Source organism: Herpailurus yagouaroundi, unplaced genomic scaffold (genome assembly GCF_014898765.1).
Source record: "Herpailurus yagouaroundi ecotype Mexico unplaced genomic scaffold, PumYag 67493, whole genome shotgun sequence".
NCBI lineage: Eukaryota > Metazoa > Chordata > Mammalia > Carnivora > Felidae > Herpailurus > Herpailurus yagouaroundi.
This window is the reverse complement of record NW_024420301.1, coordinates 478941-490572: the sequence shown is the minus strand read 5'-3', so window position 1 is coordinate 490572 and position 11632 is coordinate 478941. Positions and strand designations below refer to the sequence as shown.

The 11632-nt window shown below is 46.7% G+C and overlaps 1 pseudogene; it reads right to left on the bottom strand.

Moving 5' to 3' along the window:
- Positions 1-6405: 6405 nt before the first annotated feature.
- LOC121025066 (protein SET-like) lies at positions 6406-11363 on the bottom strand (annotated as a pseudogene).
- Positions 11364-11632: the final 269 nt, after the last annotated feature.

Sequence of the window (11632 nt, the reverse complement as noted above, 5' to 3'; positions counted from 1 at the left end):
AAACTGAAGAAATCTCCCAGGAAATAGAACAAAACAACACAGATGAAAAAAATATGAGAGGAAATATAAGGACTTCAAAGAATGATCTAGGAAGTCCAGCAGGCAACTAACAAGAGTTCTTGTAAGATAAAACTGAGAAAAAAAGAACAGGAATCAGAATAAGTCACATCAGACTTCATTACAACACTGGATGATAAAAGACAATAGGGCAACAAGTTTTAAAAAGATAATAGGTAATAGAGTGATGCTTTCAAAATTCCAAGAGAAAATGATTTTCAATTTAGAATTCCAGCCAAAATATCCATCAAGTGTGACAATGGAATTAAAATATTTTTAGATACGGAAGGGCTAAGAAAACTCACCTCCCAAATATACTTTCTTAGGAATCTACTTGAGGATGTTCTCCAGCAACACAAGGGTGGAAGCCAAGAAAAAGGAAAATGTGGGATCCACAAAACAGTGGATCTAATCCAGGACCACAGTGATAGGAAATACTGGAGATGCCAACTGGGCAGAAGGCCTGATTGGCAATCAGTGTGGATTGGACTAGGAGAATGGCAGGCCCTGGGAGAGAGGACTCCAAGAATTGAAAAAAGAAAGAGCGTGTGTATGTGAACTCAATGTATTAGCTGTTGCGATTGGGAGTTGGAAGAAAATTTAATGCGACGATGGTAATTAGTACGAGAAAATAAGGAAAAACAACTAGAAACAGCCCTAGAAACAGGATAAAAAAAGAACTTATGAGGAATTTACAATCAAAATAGGAAAGAAAGCAAAACATATCATAAGTTTACCAACCGATGGTGCATAAGAAGAGACAAATAACTCGATGCTGAAACAAGTCTTTCCTGATGGCCCAGGGCTCACCAAATTTGACTTATACAAGGGAAATGGAATCCTAGCATGTCTCTTCTTCAGCTGGCATCAAAATATATTTCTGGGAATGCCAGCTGCTGCAGCCACTCTGGAAAACAGTATGGAGGTTCCTCAAAAAATTAAAAATAGAACTACCCTATGACCCAGTAATGGCACTAGGCATTTATCCATGGGATATGGGTGTGCTGTTTCGAAAGGCCACTGGCACCCCCATGTTGATGCAGCACTATCAGCAATAGCCAAAGTATGGAAAGAGCCCAAATGTCCCTCGATGGACGGATGGAGAAAGAAGATGTGGTCTATATAGACAATGGAGTACGACTCGGCCATCAAAAAGAATGAAATCTTGCCATTTGCAACTACGTGGATGGAACTGGAGGCTATTATGCTAAGTGAAATTAGTCAGAGAAAGACAAGTATCATATGACTTCACTCATAGGAGGACATTAAGAGACAAAACAGATGAACATGAGGGAAGGGAAACAAAAATCATATAAAAACAGGGAGGGGGACAACACAGAAGAGACTCACAAATATGGAGAACAAACTGAGGGTTACTGGAGGGGGTGTGGGAGGGGGGATGGGCTGAATGGGCAAGGGGCGCTAAGGAACCTACTCCTGAAATCATTGTTGCACTAGATGCTAACTAATTGGGATGTACATTTTAAAAAATTAAAAATTAAATTAAAAATATATATTTACATAAACATCAAAACGTATATTTGTGTCTTTGGTTTTCACCTGGTAGAGTCAGCCTATGCACAAAACGTAGAACGACAGGCTTGTGTGGCAGGATGGGACACGGCCCCCTTCTCCTTATGTGTAGCATGAAGGGTTGACTCAGCAGGCCCGTGTGCTCCTGAGAGAGGCCTTGGGGAACCCCTGCCGCATCAGATTTGATAGTCATACTGCTCTCTTTAGTTGTTTGTAAGTATAAATAATACACTCGAACCTCCTGTGCTGTTAACTTTCAATAGAAATGTATCTTTGACCACTCGACAGCAGCTTCGCTTTACCTTTGCGCTGTCGGAGCTAACATTTACGTGTCATCCCGATACAGGTGAAAAGATAATCTCCGAGAAGTAAGAGAGTGGAGGGAAGGGGATCAGAAACATTGGGCTCTGAAGGGGTCCGAGAAGTGATGCCCATTGTTTCCCCGAGTGTCATGGAACGTGACGATACGATTCTAGGGCTCATTGGAGTAACTCTGCAAGATGGGCCACGGAAACGGTGACTCAACGCGTTGATGAGACAGCACAGCTCTGCTACTGAAAGAGGCAAGTGATCAGTGGGACTGAGAGCTGCCCCGAAGAGACCCAGACACCCTCGGGACAGATGCCCCTTTCCCCCTGTTTGTAGAGCCCTGCTTAGATTCTGGCTTCCGCTCTTGTGTGCCTCAGGAAGAAACCCTGCTGTGGGAAACTGTGGGGGCCACTAAGCTGGGTCCGGCCCGTGGTAAGTTCCGGCAAGTCCTCGGGGGCCTTCTGGGAAGCCACAGCCCCTCTCTCCTCCTGGGCTGGGTTGGGTCCGGAGGTGACTTCTGAAGCAGTGGCGATAGCTCACTGAGGCATCAGGGATGTCTTTAGGAGAACGTTCTCTGTGGTTAAGGGTTCCCCTGTGGTTAAGGGTTCTGTTGCCTACATCACAAGTTGTTTGTGACCCTGGGGGGCTTATGGCCCTTCTGTGAGGTCTTGGAGGGATTAGAGACTTCCTCGGTATCTGTTATTTCCCAGTTTGGGCTTTCAATTTCGCTTTCTTTTTTTTTTTTAATTTAAAAAATGTTAATATTTATTCATTGTTGAGAGAGAGAGAGAGACAGACAGACAGACAGCACGAGTGGGGAAGGGCAGAGAGAGAGGGAGACACCGAATCCGAAGCAGGCTCCGGGCTCCAGGCTCAGAGCTATCAGCACAGAGCCCGACGTGGGGCCCAAACTCTCGAACCCTTGAGATCATGACCTGAGCCGAAATCCAGAGGAGGAGGCTTAACCGACTGAGCCACCCAGGCTCCCCTCATTTTGTTTTCTTTTGTATTTTTTTTTTTTTTACCCCTTATGTAGGTTGGCTACTGTTTTATCTTTTTGTCTTGTTTTTGGGTTCTCAAAGAACCAGTTTTGAGATTATCAGTTCTCTGGTTTCTCTGTGTACCAGCTCAGTACTTTCTGTTCTCATCATTCCTGTTTTCTAGGCATTTGGCAAGTTTTCTTTGACTTTTTTTAACGAAAGATTCTTTTTAAGGGAGTTAAAAAAATTTTTTTTAATGTTTATTCATTCTTTGAGAGACATAGAGAAAGCGTGGGTGGGGGAGGGGCACAGAATCGGAAGCAGGTTCCAGGTTCTGAGCTGTCAGCACAGAGCCCAACGCGGGGCTCAAACCCATGAACTGTGAGATCATGACCTAGGCCGAAGTCAGACGCTCAACTGAGCCACTCAGGCGCCCCTTAAAGGGAGCTTTAAATTCTAAGGGTAGGCTTCTGTTTTGTTTTCCATTTTAGTTGCTAACATTCTATTCCAACAATGTGTTCATATTCTTTTCTGGTTTTTGAAATTTCTTCAGGACCCTTTCTGGCTTAGTATGCGGTCAGTGGTTCGTCTCTTCCTTCCCTCTGCCAAGATGCCCAGCATGGGCTTTTCCTTATTGTGGTCTCAAACTGGCTATTTTAGGCATTAAGGTCCTCCCAGGAAAACAGAAACCACTTCAAGTGAGGGCATTGAATGCCAGGAAAGGGTCACCTAGGACTACTGGGAGGTTAATGTGCAGGCAGCTTAGAGATCCACCTGGATAGGAGATCACTGCCATTCCTAGGGCGGAATCAAGGAGGGCTCCTGGTGAGAGCTGCAGCTGCCGCCCCTGAGACAAAGAGGAAGAGAGTCCCCTTCCTCCTCCTCTCTAGTCTTGCTCATGCCTTCCATGATCAATCCCTGCCAGAAACCGGCTAAGCCCCAAGCCTGGGAAGGGCCGGCAGCAAGGCCTCTCCCCACGGGATGAGGGAGAGGTGAGCAGCAGATCTCAGGACAAACAGGCCCATGGGTGAACTTTAAAAGCCTAGGAAGTGGGGGCGCCTGGGTGGCTCAGCCCGTTAGGCGTCCAACTCTTGGTTTCAGCTCAGGTCACGATCTCGTGGCTCATGGGTTCGAGCCCCACATCGGACTTACACTGACAGCATGGAGCCTGCTTGGGATTCTGTCTCCCTCTCTCTCCACCCCCCCACACACACGCTTTCTCTCTCTCTCTCTCTCTCTCTCTCTCTCTCAATAAATAAATAAATGAAAGTCTAGGAAGTAAGTACACTCTTCCCTCCTCCTTCTCTGCCTGCTTCTCTGGCGAACTTTGTGTTTACGGTATTGCTTTCAGATCTTCTAGTGCTTTTATTTATGCCTTTAGATGATCCAGTCAAACCTTTACTACGCGACTGATCAACATTGAACGACATCTACTGACAAGGGCAACTTTTGTCGAGAGCTCAGGGCATCGGGGAATCTTTCTCACACCTCTCCTCCCTCCATGCTTGCTTCCGTTCTCTGACTTCTCATTTCTGTACCCTCGCGGCTCTGTGTCTCGCGGTTCTCGGTCTTCACGGACAAATGTCCCGGCTCATTTGAACAGCCCGTGCACCGGCTGAACTCCTCAGAGACCGGTCTGCTCTCAGCTGCCGCTTTTTGAATCAATGGAAACAGCAATATTAGCGTCTGACAGAGGGGAATTCAGAGAATATTCAGTGGCACCCACACAGTCTCCGTGTATGTCAATAAAGGGAGCACGTTGCCATCAAGAAGCCACTGTAACGAGTGCTTACGGACAGAGCAGGATTTCACTGAAGCAGAACTTGCACAATTTGCTGGAAGTCCCTAAAGAAATGGGCGGAAGTAGGACAGTCCTATTCTTGGGGCAAAACAAAGAGAAGGACACAAGTTAGCATTTTGTATTCTTTTACGGGATGACGAGTCAGGTTGTCAGGAGGCAGACGACAGGAGGGAGGGGACGGTTTAGGCCAGAGACTTTACCGGGGCTTCCGCGAGGACGGCAAGGCGGGACAGGCCTAAGAGTCTAGAATTGACTGATTTGAATAGTCTCAGTAGGCCCTGGGCTATGGGGGGTGTGTCTAGTTGCCCGACACCCGACCCTGGGATGATTAAGGCAGAGGAATAGAGCCTGCTGTGCTGTAGGGGCCAGCTAGAGGCTGACCTGACCCGGATCGGCTAGTTTGCATACCACAGACACGCTCCTGGCTCGAGCCGAAGAATTGGCCAGCCATGGGAAGGGCAGTGTCTCCCCGGCCAGAAAGGGGTTTTTTTTGTCCGTTTTTGGATGTCAAAACATCATAATACACAGAAAATTTAAAAATCTTTCCAATAGAGCTGGCTAACACTATACATTTTTTTTAACGTTTATTTACTATTGAGAGACACAGACTGTGGGCAGCGGAGGGGGCGGAGAGAGGGGGAGACACAGAATCCGAAGCAGGCTCCAGGCCCTGAGCTTTCAGCACAGAGCCCAACGTGGGCTCGGACTCACAAACTGCAAGATCGTGACCTGAGCCGAAGTCGGTCGCCTAACCAACGGGGCCACCCAGGCGCCCCTACTGGCTAACACTATAATCTGTGACACTAGTTGTCTCCGTAGCAAACTATGCGTCCCGCGTAAAATAGCGGCAGTGCTGGCCTGCGCTATGCCTTGGCTCTCCTTCCCTTCCGGGCACCTATTTCCCCCCAGTGTTATAGAGTCTGGACGCGTGTTAGCTTTCGTCCCCTGCACCGAAAAGTGAACGCCATGAGGACAGGGCTGCGCCTTGTCCTCTGCTCTCTCTGGGGCCAGAAAAGTGCCTGGCCCACAGTCAGCACTCAAATGTCAGGTGCCCTAACAGATACATTCCCCAAACACACTTGTGTCCCTAATGCCTTTGTTGTCAGTGTCAAGAAGGAACTAGTAGCTTCATCAGACTTCTTCACTCCGCTAGCTCGGGTCTAGAAGGATGCACGGAGGGAGTGTTGCAAGTCTGGACAGGGTGACGGGGAAGGCTCACTTGGTAGAAAGGCACGAGAAGGTTGATGAATATAAAAGCTGAGTGATAAATAAGGAGAGGGCAACCACATCATTGGAGAGAAGCCGGACAGAGTTTCTGGGCCGGGGTCTGGCCTTACCCTCCCTGGGAGTTCTTTTCCGGGGAAGCCAGCGGGCAAGGTCATGAGTGACCATTGGGAAACAGGGCTCCCCAGATGGGCATCCGGCAGGGCTGGGATGGGGATTAAGGACCGCATATGTCTGTCTTTTTTGTGACACTTGTCCGATCTAGACTGGCCGCCCGGACCTGGAACCTGTATTCTGCCTTTAGATATCAGTGATAATTTGGCTACTTCATAGAAGTCCTGGCTGGTAGTGACTTTCCTCCAGCATCTAGAAGGATGCACCTGTTTTCACCCACGTGCTGGGCATTCTGTGGGCCTTCAGTTCTGACAGAGTGGCTACAAGCTCAGTCCCACCCCAGTTCCCCGGAGAAGACACGGCTTACGCCGCACCTGGAGGCCCGGATCAGGGTGCGGAGGAGGGGTCTCCACTCTGAGCACCCAGGCTGGAGACATTCACAGGGTCTCCCTGTTCCAGGTAGAATTTCAGCACCCTCAGCAGGTGCAACAGGGCGGACGTCCTTCAGAGGGATGAACGAGAAGGAAATCGCGCTACACCCATGCGGGGGAATGCTACTCAACGACGTCAAAGTAATCATGCTAGCGAAAAGAAGCCAGACACAACAAGGGTCTACACTGCACAATTCCATTTATTATAAAACCCTAGAAAAGACAAAGGAACACGTAGTGACAGAAAGCAGATCGGTGTTGCACGGGGATTGGGCTAAGGGGAGTGGTGAGAGGGGGGATTCACAGACCAGACGGGCACGAAGAAGCTTTCAGGGGGTTCTGGCTATGCTCATCATCCCGATTGTGGTGGTTTTACACGAGTAAACAAGTGTCAAAATGTGCCAAATTGTATACTTTAGACAACACCCTTTGATGTATGTAAGTTCCATCTGAATAAAGCTGTTTGAAATACAGTGCATCAAATATACTGCACGGTTGAAAGGACAATCCTGAGGTACACAGCCGTGTCGCCACCTCGAAGCTGAATAAATCAACACCGCCAGGTGCCCGTCCACAGCTACCGGCTGTCACTCCAGCCTGCGCTGTTGTGATAGTCACTGCCTTGTATACATTAGTTCGTGTCTCTCTCCTTTCACTAACCTTTATGTTTCTGTTATTAAATATAGCCACAGTTAATGGATTTTCATTCCTGTATGATATCCCTAATTTTTTTACGTTTATTTATTTTCAACAGACAGAGCGGGAGTGGGGCAGGGGCGGGGGGCGGGACACAGAATCCGGAGCAGGCTCCAGGCTCCGAGCTGTCAGCACAGAGCCCGACGCGGGGCTTGAACCCACAAACCGTGAGACCATGACCTGAGCCAAGTCGGACGCTTAACCGACTAAGCCACCCGGGCACCCCCTTTTAAAAAAATTTTTTAATGTTTGTTTATTTTCGAAAGGGAGAGAGAGACAGAGTGCAAGCAGGGGAGTAAACTTTAGAATCAGCTTGTTGTATTATGATTTTGACAGATATCGCATCGAATGTGTAATAAATCCACTTGGAGAAAATTGACACCTTTAAAGTATTGACGCTTCCAGTCCGGCCATGTATGTGTCTCATTTACTTAAGTCTTCTTCCTTAACGTCCCTCATTAAAGTTTTATAACTTCTTCCACAAAGGGTTTGCAAATCTTTTATAAATGTATTCCTAAGTGTTTTTTTTTTAAGTAGCCTTCATGCCTAGCGCAGAGTCCCAATGCAGGGCTTGAACTCACAACCCTGGGATTGTGACCTGAGCTGAGATCAAGAGTCGGATGCTCAACTGACTGAGCCACCCGGGCGCCCCTATCTTGTGTTTTTTTTTTAATGCTATTGCAGGGGCGCCCGGGAGGCTCAGTCGGTTGAGCTTCAGCTCAGGTCACGATCTCGTGGTTCGTGAGTTGAAGCCCCACATCAGGCCGTCTGCCGTCAGCACGGAGCCCGCTTTGGATCCTCTGTCTCCCTCTCTTTCTGCCCTTCCCCCATTCATTCTCTCTCTCTCCACATTGAAAAAATATATAATGCTATTGCAAATGGTGTATTAGTTTTTCAAATTTCATTTTTGAACTCTTCGCTCCCAATAGAAATATAAATAATTTTTATATATGGATTTTACATCCAGCAACCTTGTTACACACTCCTCGTAAGTATAATAATTTATCTCTAGATTCTTTGGTGTATCGTAATACACATCAAATCACCGGTGAATAATGACAGCCTTCCCTCGCCTTTAGCTTTTACTTATTTTTCTTGCCCTGACTGGAACGGACATTACAATGTCAACAAAAGTGGCGACGGTAACGAGCAGCCTTTTCTTACTTCTGATCTCCAGGCAAAGCTTTCATTTTTCTACCACTATGTTTATAGGGCTTTTGCAAAGGAAGCTCATTTTAATTCCCAGTTTCCTGAGGTTTCTTTTTAATGAATAGTAGACATGTTATCAAATGCTTTTTTTTTTTTGCACCTAATGTGATGACCATGTAATTTTTCTGCCTTAACCTATTAATGTGGTTGATTACAATAAATTATTCTCTCTTTTTTTTTAAATTTTTTTTTCAACGTTTTATTTATTTTTGGGACAGAGAGAGACAGAGCATGAACGGGGGAGGGGCAGAGAGAGAGGGAGACACAGAATCGGAAACAGGCTCCAGGCTCTGAGCCATCAGCCCAGAGCCCGACGCGGGGCTCGAACTCCCGGACCGCGAGATCGTGACCCGGCTGAAGTCGGACGCTCAACCGACTGCGCCACCCAGGCGCCCCTATTCTCTCTTTTTAAGAGGGATTCTTTTTTAATTTATTTTTTAATTTTTTTTTTTTTTTTTTTTTTTACTTTTGAGAGAGAGAGAGAGAGAGAGAGGGAGGTGGGGAGGAGCAGAGGGAGAGAGAGACTCTCAAAGCAGGTTCTATGCTCAGTGAGGAGCCCGGCTCAGGGCTTGATCCCATGAGCCAGTATTATGACCCGAACTGAAATCAAGAGTCAGATACTCAACTGCCTGAGCCACCCAGGTGCCCCAATAAATTATATTCTCTTGTTAAACCAACTTTGCACTCCACAGATAAATGCAACCTGGTCACCACGTGTTATCATCTTTAGATGTTGCTAATATTTTGCTTGGATTTTTTGCATCTATGCTCACGAGTGAGCTCGGCCAATAATTTTCTTTCTTGTAATGTCTTTGACACATTTTGGAGTCAGAGTTATGTTTGCCTTCTAACGAAATTGTATCCTTTTTTGTTATTTTCTGAGAGAATGTGTATAAAACTAGAACTGTTTGTTCTTCAATATTTGACAGATCTTGCTGACAAGGTCATCTGGGCCTGGAGTTTGCTATAGGGGGGATATTTACTGGTAAAAATAATTTTATGATTATATGACTACGTAGGGTTTCTGCCTTTTCTTTGTGTGTGTCCACATTAAGTTTTATTTTAAAAAAGCAACTGTAGGGGCGCCTGGGTGGCGCCGTCGGTTAAGCGTCCGACTTCAGCCAGGTCACGATCTCGCGCTCTGTGAGTTCGAGCCCCGCGTCGGGCTCTGGGCTGATGGCTCAGAGCCTGGAGCCTGTTTCCGATTCTGTGTCTCCCTCTCTCTCTGCCCCTCCCCCGTTCATGCTCTGTCTCTCTCTGTCCCAAAAATAAATAAACGTTGAAAAAAAAAAAAAAGCAACTGTACATTTTAACATTTAAAACTGAGCATTATCTTTCCTTTTCAGTGAAACAAAAAAAAAATTTTTTAAATAAACAGGAACGGGGCACCTAGGTGGCTCAGTCGGTTAAGCATCCGACTCCTGATTTCCGATCAGGTCATGATCTCACAGTTTCTGAGTTCGAACTCTGAGTCGGGCTCTGTTCTGACAGTGCAGAGCGTGCTTGGGATTCTCTGTCCGCCCCCCCCCCCCCGCCTCTCCCCGTGCGCTCCCTCTGTCTACTCCAAAATCAATAAACATAAATAAATAAATAAATAAATAAATAAAAAATAAATGTGTCATCTTCAACTGCAAGGATATCTGTTAAACATCACAATTAAACATGCCAGAGGAGAAGCCATGTTGTCAAAGTGCCCACTTAACCCACCCAAATATCTCAAACCCACCCTTTGTGGACCTTCTAAAACCCTATTCTCTAAGGGTTTTCTTCTTTTTTTTTTTTTTTAAAGAGACAACAGACAGATACATGTTGGTAAATGCTAACTGTCCATATTCTCCCAGAGACACAATGTCATCTCTGAGCACAATATACAGAGAAAGGAGGGGACAGCTAGGATTATACATACTACTGCACAGGGGCCTCGCAGCCTCCCATTTCCGGCAGAGCTAGGGCACCAGAAGGGTTTTCTTTTCACCCACAGCGCAAGCACAGTGTGTCGATTCCATACACTTTGCGTTGAGACAGGGAGGGGTTAAAAATAAATTTGGAACAGAAAAGCAGGGAGATTCTTTTCCCACGCTGTTCTGCTCCGGGTATTTCCCCCCAAAATAATTTGAGAACCGTGGTACAAAGGGAGAGAAAAGAGACTTCAAAAATCAGCGTAAGAGGAGGGAAAAAGAAAAGACAGCAGCTTGCCCCCCGGGACTGGAGAACAGTACAAAAGGTCTTTTCTCCCTGTCATGGTCATCTTCCACTCCTTTCCCTCCTTCATCATCCGTATCGGGAACCAAGTAGCGCTGTCAACGCATTTGGCCAAATAGCATCTTTGATGGCCTCTCGTAACTCATCTGCCCTCTGGTCCCTCACACGGTCTCTCCCCGCTGGCTCTACTCTGCGTTTGACTCGAACGTTTCATCAGATTTCCACTTGATTTTCGTGGACTTGGAAGATGGGTCACCACTCTCCTTCAGATGGAATTCTTTGGCGAGAACTTTATTTTAGAGATAAGGGTTTTCAGCAAAATAGAAATCTATTCTGTCGCCTGACTTAACATCTTCAAATTCTGTCCCCTCAACTCTTGTCAAATAACGCAGTGCCCTTCATCCTCCTCCCCAAGAAGCACACACTTGTGGATGGCTGATGAACGTCGTCACCCCCAAACTTGGGATCCGGGCGATCAATTCTGACCGCTTCTGAAAACGTGGTTGGCGGCGTTTGTTACATTTCGATTTTACTTCCAAAACGGGCTCCCTGGCTTCTTCATTAAGTCTGTCTCTTTCATTTTGTACCTCATCAATACGTTCAACTGCTTCTTGTTCCCTTTCTCCCTTCGGCACGTGCTGACAGGTGGACGTCTCCTCCAGCTTGGGGGCGGGAGGTAGTCTTTATTTCTTTCTTCCAGGCGGCGGGAGCGACGACTGGCATTTGGGGGCCATGCTGCGAGGACAGTCCACGAAACAGGCACAGACACACGTGTGAAAGGAGCTCTGAATACTCTCTGTCTTTTCTTCAGTCAATACTGGTCATTGTTTTTTTTTTTTCTTGGAATTTGTTCATTTCAACAGCGTTTTCAAATGTTATTATGATCCCGAAGCTTCCACCTCCGCCAGGCAGATCTGCTTTGCCCCCTGCTCTACCGATCATGTCACCATTCTGGTGACAACAGTCCAGATTGGTGTCTGAAGTGGGAATGACACGAAGACCCCAAGTACAGTGGGTAAATTTTATTTAAACTTAAGGGGCGCCTGGGTGGCGCAGTCGGTTAAGCGTCCGACTTC